Consider the following 11,845-nt stretch of genomic DNA (forward strand, 5'->3'; position numbering starts at 1 on the left):
ATTTATGACATCAAATATTAGTTATATTTGATGTCTAACAAAGACTTATGTTTCATTGGAAATAGCTTTCTTATTTTGTCATGAATACAGAGGCAGCCTTATTAATAAAACAAAATACCATAAAAGAAAACAAGCAGAGATTGAAGGTTCTGCTAGTTTTTAAGGGTTTGTATTCTGCTATGTTATGTACTTATTTTTGATGGTTTTCCCCTTAAATTATGAGCTTGGGGAAAGAGAAGAAAATAACTTGAGTGTAAAGTTTAAACTGCTTATAAATAAGACAGATATGTTTGAAGCTGCATTTCCTTGTCTGGGGAAAAAAAAGAGCTACTACACAACACACTTGAGGATCATAAATCAGTTCACACACACAATCTCTGAAGTCACCAAGTGCAGCGTTGCCCCAGCTGTGGATCCAGTCCTGGGTATTGGAACACGTGTGCTCCCAGAGCCTGAGCAGGACTGGCTGCTGGGGAGCCAAAGCCCAGCTGTGTTGGCAAAAATGTGTCTGCTCACAGCTACCACATCTTTGGCTTTTGTGGCTCAGAGACAGGACAATCAAAACAGAAATGCACTTCCTAAAACTTAGGAAAAATAGGTTAATACTCCAACTCATTCATGGACTCCTGAAGTGCCCGTAAGGTCTTACATGGAAAAAAATACTAGAGCAGATGGAATCTCAGGACACAGTAGAATCATCTAGGTTGGAAAATACCTCTAAGATGGAGTCTAGTCTTAACAGAGCACTGCCAAACCCACCTCTAAACCCTGTCCCTCAGTGTCACACCTACACATCTTCCAATGCATGCAGGAATTTTGACTCCACCACAGGCATATTTGTGGGGCTCCCAGACGAAGGGAGGAAGGATGCATCTGACTCCATGTTCTTAGAAGGCTAATTTATTATTTTATGGTACTATATTATATACAAGAATACTGTACTAAACTATACTAAAGAATACAGAAAGGATACTTAGAGAAGGCTAGAAAGATACTAAAGAAAACTTGTGACTCTTTCCAGAGCCTTGACACAGCTTGGCCGTGACTGGCCAATAAGTCAAAACAGCTCACACCAGAAACCAACAAAACAATCACCTGTTGGTAAACAATGTCCAAACACATTCCAAAGCAGCACAACACAGGAGAAGCAAATCAGATAATTATTGTTTTCATTTTTCATTTTTGGAGGCTTCTCAGCTTCCCAGGAGAAAATCCTGGGCAAAGAGATTTTTCAGAAAATACGATGGTGACACACCACTTCCCCTGAGGGGCCAATTCCAGTGCTTGACAACGCTGTTCATGAAGAAATTTTTCCCAGTATCCCAATATCCAATCTAAATCTCCCCTGGCACAATTTGAGTCCATTTCCTTTCATCCTATCACCTGTTACTTGGGAAATGAGGCCAGCCCCCATCTGGCTACAACCTCCTGTCAGGGAGTTGTAGAGAACAAGAAGATTCCCCCTGAATCTCCTTTTCTCCAGGCTAAACTGCCCAACTCCCTCAGCTACTCCTCATAGGACTTTGATCCTGACCTTCCCCTGGCCTCTGGGGAGTGCTGCCCTTCTCTGGACATGCTCCAGCACCTCAGAGTCCTTCTTTTCCTGAGAGCCCAGAACAGGACACAGCACTCGCGGTGTGGCCTCAGCAGTGGCCAGCGCAGGGAGATGGTCGGTGCCTGGCTCCTGCTGGACACACCATGGCTGCCACAGGCCAGGTGCCATTGCTCTTCTTGGCCACCTGGGCACACCTGCTCATGTTCAGCTGTTGCTGACCAGCACCCCCAGGGCTTTCAGAGCTTTCCAGCCCCTCTGCCCCGGCCTGTGGCACTGCAGGGGTCTGGAGTGAGCCAAGGGCAGGACCCAGCCCGGGCCTTGCTGAAGCTCACACAGTTGGCCTCAGCCCACTGATCCAGCCTGTCCATACAATCATTTTCCTGTACCCAGACAGCCTGAAACAGGCCTGGACTGCCTTGAAAGTACTTGTATATTCTCTTCTCTAAACTTACAAAGGGTTTACAACACCCTACAATGCTCCAGTATCTTTGTAGCTGGTATTTCTGAGACATGACCTATATATTCTTTGCTGCAAATATTCTATGTTGGGCCCCTTTGTGCCTCTTCTCCATAAAGAATCCAGTGCCATTTGCCAGACTCACAATAATACTGTGCAATTGTGCACAAATGTTTGTGCACAAATGTTTGTGAAGGATTTGAATCCTATGGTAGGAGGAATCACAGAAGTATCTAAAACTTTGAACATTAGGAGCCTCTGAGAAATGTGAACCTCAGCTGCAGGAAGCCTCAGGCTCAGAGCACAGCACAGAGCTGATGAGCTTTGGATGTAATTCTCTTATCACAGAGGGCCTGTACAAAGACCAGCACCTGGAGAAGTGAAACAGAAGTGGAGTAACTTGCTCTGAGTACCTGCCTGTACCCTGGAAAGCTCAGTTAAAGAAGGTGCAAGTTAAAGGCAGTATAAAAGCTCTGCACAGGACAGTTCAATACATCAGACCCACACTTTCCTGCAACCTCAGAAAAGAAGACAGAAAGCTCTCTGGCAGTACTCAGTTTATTCCAGTCCCAACTCCCACTGCTGAGCCAGCCAGGGCCAGAGGCTCCCAGCTATAGCAACAGTGCCCTCACCAGCCAGAATTGCTCTTTTTGCGCCCTGGCTGCCACTTAGATTTATCTATGTATTTTATGTCTTCTCTCTGGGTAGGCAGAAAGGTTTTTTGGGTAGGTAACCTATGTAAATTAGAATACATGAATAAATTGGAAAGCTTATTTAATTATCTATGGACAAAGGAAGCATGACAGTTGTTTTGAATAGATAAATAATTTTGTGAATGAATCAAATTCTAGTGAAAAAAGATGTTGCACCTGCAGTACACTTAGTCTGATGACTTCACGAAGTTTGCTGCCCATTAACCATATTATAATCTTTAAAATATAATAAATTGGTCAGTTGCATAATTCCAACAGCATAGTAGGAGCACGATACATCTCCTTTCTGAGGTCAAGTGCAGTAAGCTGGAATTTTGCCAGGACAGGGAATGTCATGGTGTAGATGAAAATAGTCTGTGCTTTAAGGGCTGAATTTGACTCTGTGTTTTGGAGATATGGGTTAGACCTGCATGACTGAGGAAAAAGAAGCCACAAAATTCCTGTTTGTTGGTTACACCATGAGAAAGTGAACCAGGACACATGGCAGGTGTCACTCCAGTGGGGGACATTGCAGCAGCAGAAATTAGTACCTAGGTCAAAATCTGGGTCCACTTCTTTTCTGTGGTTGAAAGGCTTCTGGGTACAGCACTGATGGCTGTGCATCATGGAAGATCTTCCAGGGCTATCCAACATTATAGAAATGCTGATAGATATTTAAAACTCATGGAAAATCCTGCATTATTTCTTAATACAGTGAGTATGCTCTGGTGAAGAAACAGGGTCCAAAACTACTGCTACATAAATCTGCTATGGGGGGACCATCAGGAAATCAGAAAAGTCCTTCTGTAAGCTGAATCCTACATGTCCTAGCAGAGCTGCAGCACAGTAGCTGTGTAAACTCCTTTAATCTAGCAGTGATTTTCATCTCTGTTGCTGAGGAAAAGCGATGCTGAAAGTGCTTTTAGGACTTCAAGGATCTAAGTCATATTTGCTAGGCTTATTTATTTATTTACCATTGTTTTTTTAAGTGTGTGGATTTCTTATCTGGTGCACACATGCAGACACAAGCAGAGGGAAAAAAAAGGAAGACAGAGCTTCTCTGTTGAACCAGCAGATGTTTGCAGTTGAATTTCCAGTGTTTCACTGGTCTGAAACCAGCCCTGTGCCAGCCAGGTTTGTCACTGTTTGCACAGCAAGGACTCTCACTGCAGTCACCAGGTGCAAGGAACACAGGACTCGCTCTCTCAAAACCTGGAGGAAGCAAACATTTATGGGAGGACTTGGAGAAAACTGGAAGATCTAAAAAGAATATAGGAAAAAGGAAGAATGTGATACCCCTGCAGGATTTTGAGGGCTCAGACTTAAACCAGACCAACAACAGGCAGCAGAATTCTGCATACCAGAAGAAACTCAACTTGAGGCTTGGGTTTACACATCTCCCTGTCCAGATGGCAAGGTCAAGTGCAGAAAATAGATAACTGTTCAAAAAACCTATATAGCTTTTTTGTTTTGTTGCTTTTTGTTTGTTTATGTAATGAAAACTAAACTCTGATTCCATGTTTCTCAATAAAACTTGAAAAGAAAAATTCTGAAATAACTTAATAACGGCTTAGTATAACTTTGTCAATCTCTGTCCTAAGTGACAACCAGCTTTTACCTGGACACTGACATGGGCAGTACTGCTGGGCATCTCCCAACAACGAGAGCTGTGACTGAGGTGTTGCTTCAGTGCTGCAGCAGGGCCCTTACATGCAGGATAAACTTGTCAGGGAGTTCAACTGGCACAGTTTTACCCCCATCAAAATTGTACCCAAATGGTACCAGATGTCACACTCTCTTGAGCCCTTCATGAAGATCATCATGCCTCAACTTCACACTTCTATCCACAGTGAAACCAATTAGAAATTTATCTATCCACCATTTGGGACTGAGCCCAAAGCCTCCTTTGCTTTGGCCTGCTCTGGGATGGAACAAGGAGCTGCAAGAGCCCCTTATATGTGTTTCCATGAGCCTTTTGCAAGGCAGGGGAGAAGATACTCACTGGAAATGTCCCTAATTCTAACCGAACTGGCCTGAGAAAGAACTGGCAGGTTGCACACAATGTTTCTGCTGCACGTCAGAAATTGTAAGGCCAAATACTGGCTGTATATTTTGGGTGTAAGAATTTGTGCAAATGAATGTCTCTGTGTGTGTGCAGGGATATTCCTAGAATTTGTTTTGTTTTTAAGATGTCCTAGAAATTTAACTGAACTCTCACATGGAATCAATTTAATATAGAAGACCAGGCATGGCTTTACTTGTATATCTTTCTTATGCATTTGTCCAATCAAAATGATAATGTAGACAAACTGTGGACTGCAAAGCATATTATCCAGCAATATCTCATTATTATGCAAAAAATCAGATATTCACAGCAACTGTCTCATCTATTTATTGTTTGGTTACTCATCTGGAAATTTTAATACTTTCTTCAGGGGCAGGGGCTGGCAATAAAAAAATAGATCTATATATCAAACCTTTAACTTCCAGCCATCATTGTGTGCCATAATACAGATGGAGTAGCTATCAGCTCTCTTTACCTTGTTGGTTTATTTACTTCAACTAAGAATAGAGATTTAGAGAGAATACAATAACAAAGTCCACTGCAAGCTAAATTTTCATGCTCCAGTGTGGAAAAAAACCTTGACAAACAACAAAAATAATAAAGAGTAATTGATATACATGTCTATGACTAATTAATTTATGAAAACTATAGACCCAACCTTAACAACCTTCAAGCTTCCCTGTTTTTCCCAAGTACCTCAGTGGGTCTGCTGAACCACATCACCAGGCCTGCAGCTCTGTCTGTGTAAGTCACATCTTGGCTGCAGCAGTACGATACAAACACTTTGCTCCTTAGTTTAGTGAAACACTGAATGAATTGCTTGTCTCCCTCTAAGCACCTGACTGGTCCTATTGAAGTCTCCAGCAGGATTACACATTATCTTTAAAAGGGTATTAGCCCCAAAACGGGGAGTTCAATACACAAGAACACACAACTGTCGGGAAGCACTTCAGTCTGGCCACCAAATTCAGCATCTGCAATTGCAACAGTGAGAAATTGGTTTTTGAGCCTGAGCTTGTGAAAGCATTTGAACTGCCACCAGGTCAGTACAGCTTCATACACCACATACTAATGAGATAAGAAAAAGATTCTACCTTCTGAAAACTAATAAAGCTTGATTTTAAGGGTATAGGAAATACAAGAAATGTATGATTCAGGAAGATCAGCCAGACTAAATTAGAGAGGTAGGTGGGAAACTGCTGCCACACACACTGGTTTTTAGCCCTCTTGCCATAAAGAATCTTTTACCTGCAGTGGGGCAGGCCTGATAGAAACCAGTAAAACTCCAAGAGTAGTTCCCCCAGGTACAAGTATACAGTTAAAATGATTGTCACTTCACATCCACAAACCAGGCTGACTTGGGATTGCCATATACCTACAGAAGAATGGAAATTTGAGGAGACATGGAAAAGTTTCAAGGAATTGTACGAATACTAACCTATTTCAATGTAATTCAGAATTTTCCTGGTTATGTATTTGGAGCAAAAGAAAATCTAGTTTCTATTTACTGCTTTGTTTTGCAAATTAATTGGTGTAGAACTTAGAACCTGAATAAAATAATAGTCAATATTATGTACTTACTCCTTGCACCTTCAAGTGTTACAAAATTAAATGATCCCTATGCTTTAGCAGATTCCTGTTGAAATTAAATTCTGTGTTGCTACAGGCATTTAAACACAGCAAATAATTTACAGGATCTTCACTTTACTTTTTAAAATGAAACTTGTTTTATATGTTGCTTTCTGCTGGAAAAACTGCAGACAGCTTGGCATGCTGGTACAACCTAAACAAAGCATACAATGTCAGAGTGTTCAAGGCTCTGTTCACCCATTGCACACACATTTCTGTCTCCAAGCATGCATTTTCCTCAAATCTTCATTTTCTTGAGACAGCAATAAAATACCAAAGGGCTTTTCATTTCCATAAACTACTTTTGGTTGTAGTGAGCAAACAATAATCACTGAAATGTAACATTTAAAAGCCAGTCCTTCCAAGCTAATTCACAGCTCTCCTATTTGTTCCTGATGCTCTTTGATAGAAGTGATCAGTCAAGAAAGGATGCACTTGCCTTGGTGGGGGTTACTTAGTCGGGCAGCCAGGAGCTCTGGAAACTTGTTCTATGTCTTACAAAAGAATCTAATGGTATTGCTTCAAACTGGTTGTGAAAGAGCAAGTGATTGATGGGGTTATTACCATCTAATGCTTCTGTTTACCCCAAATTAATCTCAAGTAGACTTCCTTGTAAATAATCTAGTTGTAGATACTCAGTATCCTCAGTGAATCCAGGAGTGAAGTTCCCCTCTCTGGCAAGAAGGGAAGGGTGGGAGAAGGTTCTTTAAGATTTAGTTTTATTTCTCACTCGGACAAAGCAGAAACTGTTTGATATGACAACTTTACATTAATCTTCTTACTATATCAATGCAAGTCAAAGAATAGTCTAACTAATTTATGGTCAGAAGAGGGTTAGAAATTTAAAAATTGAAAGAAGAATGCAAAATCATCTCTTTCATCCAGAGGATATGCTCAAGAGTATATTCACAGCTTGTGAGGTGATCCAAAGTACAGCCCTGTTTTAGGATATGCTACAGCAGGCAGATGTGAATAGCATTTCTATGCTTTCAACTCATGTAAACACCAGTAATTAATGTAATTTTACCATGTTGCAATGGAAAAAGCAGAGGAACATCCCCCCAATACTATTTTCCCATACAAACTGCTGAAGATATGCAATAATGGCTGAAGTCAATCTTTTATTATCTCAAAATAACTTTGTATGTAACAATACCTTTTTATTTCTGCTTATGGATCCTGATCTTTGGATTACCTCAGTAACTATTTTGTCACCTAGCAGTACAACCTTTTAGCTGATTCCCCATGACACTTAGAGGGAAGGGAGCATTGGGTTGCTATTTTCTCGATTCTGCTAATTCTGTTCTTTTGTGGGAGTTTAAAAAGCTGCAGGAGTGGTGAGTAATGATGATGATTAGATGTGCAAGTGTTAAGATCCACAGCTGTTGAATTCACCCCTTGGAGCAATGCTGTCTCCAAATACCTTTGATATACATGTGTGCATGGGTTCTTGGTTACTGGTGCTGAGAACCTTCTGGTGTGGCACGGTGCCGAGCCAGAAGGCAGCTAAACCCATTTCACTCACCCCTGCGTGTCAGACTGGGGCATCCACAGGAGTTTGGCTGGGTCCTCTGGTTTCAGTCCCTTTCCCCGCACCAATAAAGTCCTGTTGGTTCTATAAGCTGCTTCTTTATTTATCCCAAGGGTTAACGCTTCCACACGAAAATAACAATCTCTGATCCATGCAGAAAGGACAGGCAGAGGGTTTGTAGGCACTGGTGGCTGCCAAAAAGACAGGCTGTGAGAAGGCAGGCACTTGGGAAACCTATTGAAACCAGATGGCTTGTCAAAACATATGCTATATAAGAGCACAGCCTGCAGGCACCGAGAGGAAGACAAGCCCATGGCAGACAATGGCATCAAGGAATGACTGAAATCACACAGGAATCGCTGCAATGAGGAGCAAAGCCTAAACTGCAGATTCACCCAAGGAACTGCAGATGAGATTAAATCTGTTCCAAAGTGCATATTCAAATTCATTCCCCAAACAGGAGATAAAGAGAGATGCAACATTTGCATGCCAGCTAGTTTTCAGCTTTCTAAAATCTGGCTCTTTCTATGTGCAATAAACTGGTCACATACTATGAGCACAAGCCTTTTAACTCATTTTCACTGTAACTGCAGACTTTGCTTTCTATTACAAAATGTGAAATTCAGGTGCTGCCGTAAAAGACCTCAGGAAAAAACCTAAGAATAGAGTCAAGCACCAAATATTTAAACAAACCTTAAAAGTTAGCTTGATGCCACATACACAGTGTACGTTGTTCATTTCATAACATACCTTAGATTCAATAGTGTGCAAACACATAAAATAGTTTGGACGCACTGAATACATGGGAGCATAATGATTCCTATTGCCATGGAATTATTGAATGGTTTGGGTTGGAAGGGCCTTTACCAAGTCTTTTCCTGTATCACTGAAAGTGGTTTTTGTGGTAGGAGATAACCACACTAACAGCTGCATGGGGCAGCTATTCCTTTCAAACAAAGCAACAGCAATGAAACAACACCAAAGAAACAATAAGGGTGGGACCAAAGGACCAGCATCAGAGGGATGGAACTATCTACAAACAGTGAATTTAAACAAGAAAATCCCCATTTACTTGAGTGGATGGGCACTTTGGGCAGGGCACAAGCAGCAAAGAACCAAACAGGGAGCTGTGAAGAAATGGGCAGGACACCATATTTGATCAACAGGGAAAGAGGAGGACACAAATGTGCCAGCATGACTGGCCAGGAGCACACCTTGCTGTTACATGGACTGTGAAGGAAGGTGACCTGGATAGATGGGAGAGAAGAGATGTCAAGATGGGCAACCTTTGCTATTTTCCTTCTTAAATACACTCTTGTCATCCACAACACCCCTTTTTGACCCAGCAGTTACTTGATTGGCAGTTGAAGCACATCCAATGAACGGTTTCTTTATTGGGATTCTGGGAAGCCACAGATGCCTCAAAACTGCCAAGAACAGATAAACAAGAACAAAATAGTAAACTTCAAAAAAAGGGAAAAGAGAGAGGGCACATACATGATTTGCCATTAAGAATCAGAATCAAACAAAGCATTTTGTCTCTGCTGCTATTCCTGCTATTGAGCTACTGGTGCTGCCACTGTGGACAAATCCTTTGCAGGGAACAGTGTAACTGAATTGTTGTGCCCTGATCATTTTTGAGAAGCCAAAGCCACCAGGGACTCAGATAATTCTGCTGGTTTACCACTAATATAAAATGCCAAGTAAATAAGAAGTCCTGGGAAATTATTTACTTGTGTTTGTTTTGGAAATTACCAATACTACACCACTCTTTAGCTTCATTCCTTCAAGAATGCCTATCCTTTCCCTGCATGTTGGCCCTTGCCTTCCTGACACAATCATAGCTTTTCATTGAAGAATCTCATTTCTTAGCTCTGCAACAGAACATGAACATTTTTCAAATTTCCCAGTGATAGCAAGGGTAGGTTGCTCTTTGTATTTACTACTTAAGCGAATTAAACCAACTCAAATGTGTGATCTCTCCAGACAAAGATGAAGGTTACATAGTTTAAGGATGAAATATAGACCATCCTCTACAAAACCACTGTGTTGCAGTTTAATTAAAAGAATTCATTAAAGTCATGCCCCATCCAAGGTAATTAGTATGCATAATTTATGCTTTGCCTAATACACAGGGGCAGTAGTCTGAATAATAAACTCAAGTTAACCTTAAGTGGAAGAGATTGAATGGTCAGATGTTTATTTAGCTCAGGTTTGCTCAAGAGCTAAGGTTAAAGAGGTGAAATTTTATTATAGTTAATTAATTTCTTAAATTTTCTTCATAAAATTCTGCCTACCCAGTAGGATGAAAGGTTTTTTTCTCTTTTCTTAAGGAAGGAACCTAGTAAGTGTCTCTGGTTCCCATCAGCTACCAGAGCACTGAGTGCACTTATCACATATGTGTAGTTCACAAGGATGTGACTTGAAGGAAGGTTCCCGTGAAAATTTTCACCAAGGAGCAAACGAAACAAAAGTCCCCAAAAGAGCAATCCTCAAAGCATAAATCCACAATCAAAAGTCAGTGGCTTCCATGGCACCCTGACAGTGCCTTTCCACGCCCTACTTATTCAAGCTCCTGACTCCCTGTCAGTGGCACAGCCTCACTGCTCGTCAAATCAGCAATATGATGTGACCAAACCCCCACACCCCACTCTGGTCTCTTCTCAGTGGATTCTGGTCACTGAGCCCTCATGTGCCATCATCACTGAGGTGCCCACCAGAGGATCCTTAGTGCTTTGAGCTGCTGTTGCTACTGGAGACTTCACCTTGCTACCATGCCTGAGCATTGAGCAGCTAGAAGTCTCTCTTCCCCAGAGCAAAGTCAATCTGCCCCCCTGCATACATACTGTATTGGAGCTGTGCTGCTATTCATGAGTGACACCCCTGCTGAGCCACAGGGACATGAAGTTCAAGTCCTGAGCTCCTGTCACAGAGTTCTGCTCTGTATGAGCAAAGCCAGAGGTGTCAGGCAGATTTTGGTAACAGGATCTCAGTGTTTGGGGCAAGAGATACGAGGCTGGCAAGACTGTCAGATGCCAGATTTGTCACTCCAGCGGAGGAATTAGAAAGTTTAGTGCTGGAAAAGAAGGCCCCAAAGTCTTCTGGTAAGAGCAAGGAAACAAGCTTGACCAAAGACCTTTTCAGCTACATATCCTCTTTCAGCCAACAGCCAGTTAAGCTTACTCAGGACAAGCTGCATGCTATATGGCTTAAGGCAGGATAGGGGCACCACAGGAACCACCTGCACATCTGCACTGACTTGCAGCACAAGCTCAGCTTTAAGGCACAGGGGTGAGGGCATGTGGGTTGGTGAAGTGGAAAGATCTTGTGGGGTGGCAGGAGGCAGAAGTAAAGCTGCAGGGCTCTGCAAGATTTGCAATCTATGGAAAATGCTCTGTGTGCTACTTTTTTTTCCCCTGATCATTTTGTTTCCAGGTGCAGAAGGGTTGGATATAATCTATTCATTACTGGAAAGCATAAGAAATGTCCATCCTTGTCAAAGGCCAGTTGAATTAATGTGCCTGAAATACAAATTTCACTTAGATGCAGAAAGTTCTGTTAATCAGAAACTCATTAGCTGTTACACAGATAGATTATTTCCCCCAACTGCTTTTGTCTTGTCAACATATTTGACTTGTTTGCTTTCGCATTCCCCTTAGTCTCTACCCACACTAAGAAGTCTTCATAATTCCAGCATTCAAAAAAATTGCTGGATTTGGTCATGTCTTCTGTTGCCTGAGTGGGGAAAGTCCTTGAAGTACATGGGGTTTGGATTAGGCCTAATACTGAATGTGTGTTTTCTTTTCTTTGAACTTACATTTGATTTTTGCTGTCTGTTGCAGAACAGCTCAGCAGCTACAGGCATTAGTCTGAGGTAACACAGGAACTCTGCAGCTGGAAGCGAATCCAGGTCTTT

The sequence above is a fragment of the Molothrus ater genome, chromosome 13, assembly GCF_012460135.2.
Source record: "Molothrus ater isolate BHLD 08-10-18 breed brown headed cowbird chromosome 13, BPBGC_Mater_1.1, whole genome shotgun sequence".
Taxonomy (NCBI): Eukaryota; Metazoa; Chordata; class Aves; order Passeriformes; family Icteridae; genus Molothrus; species Molothrus ater.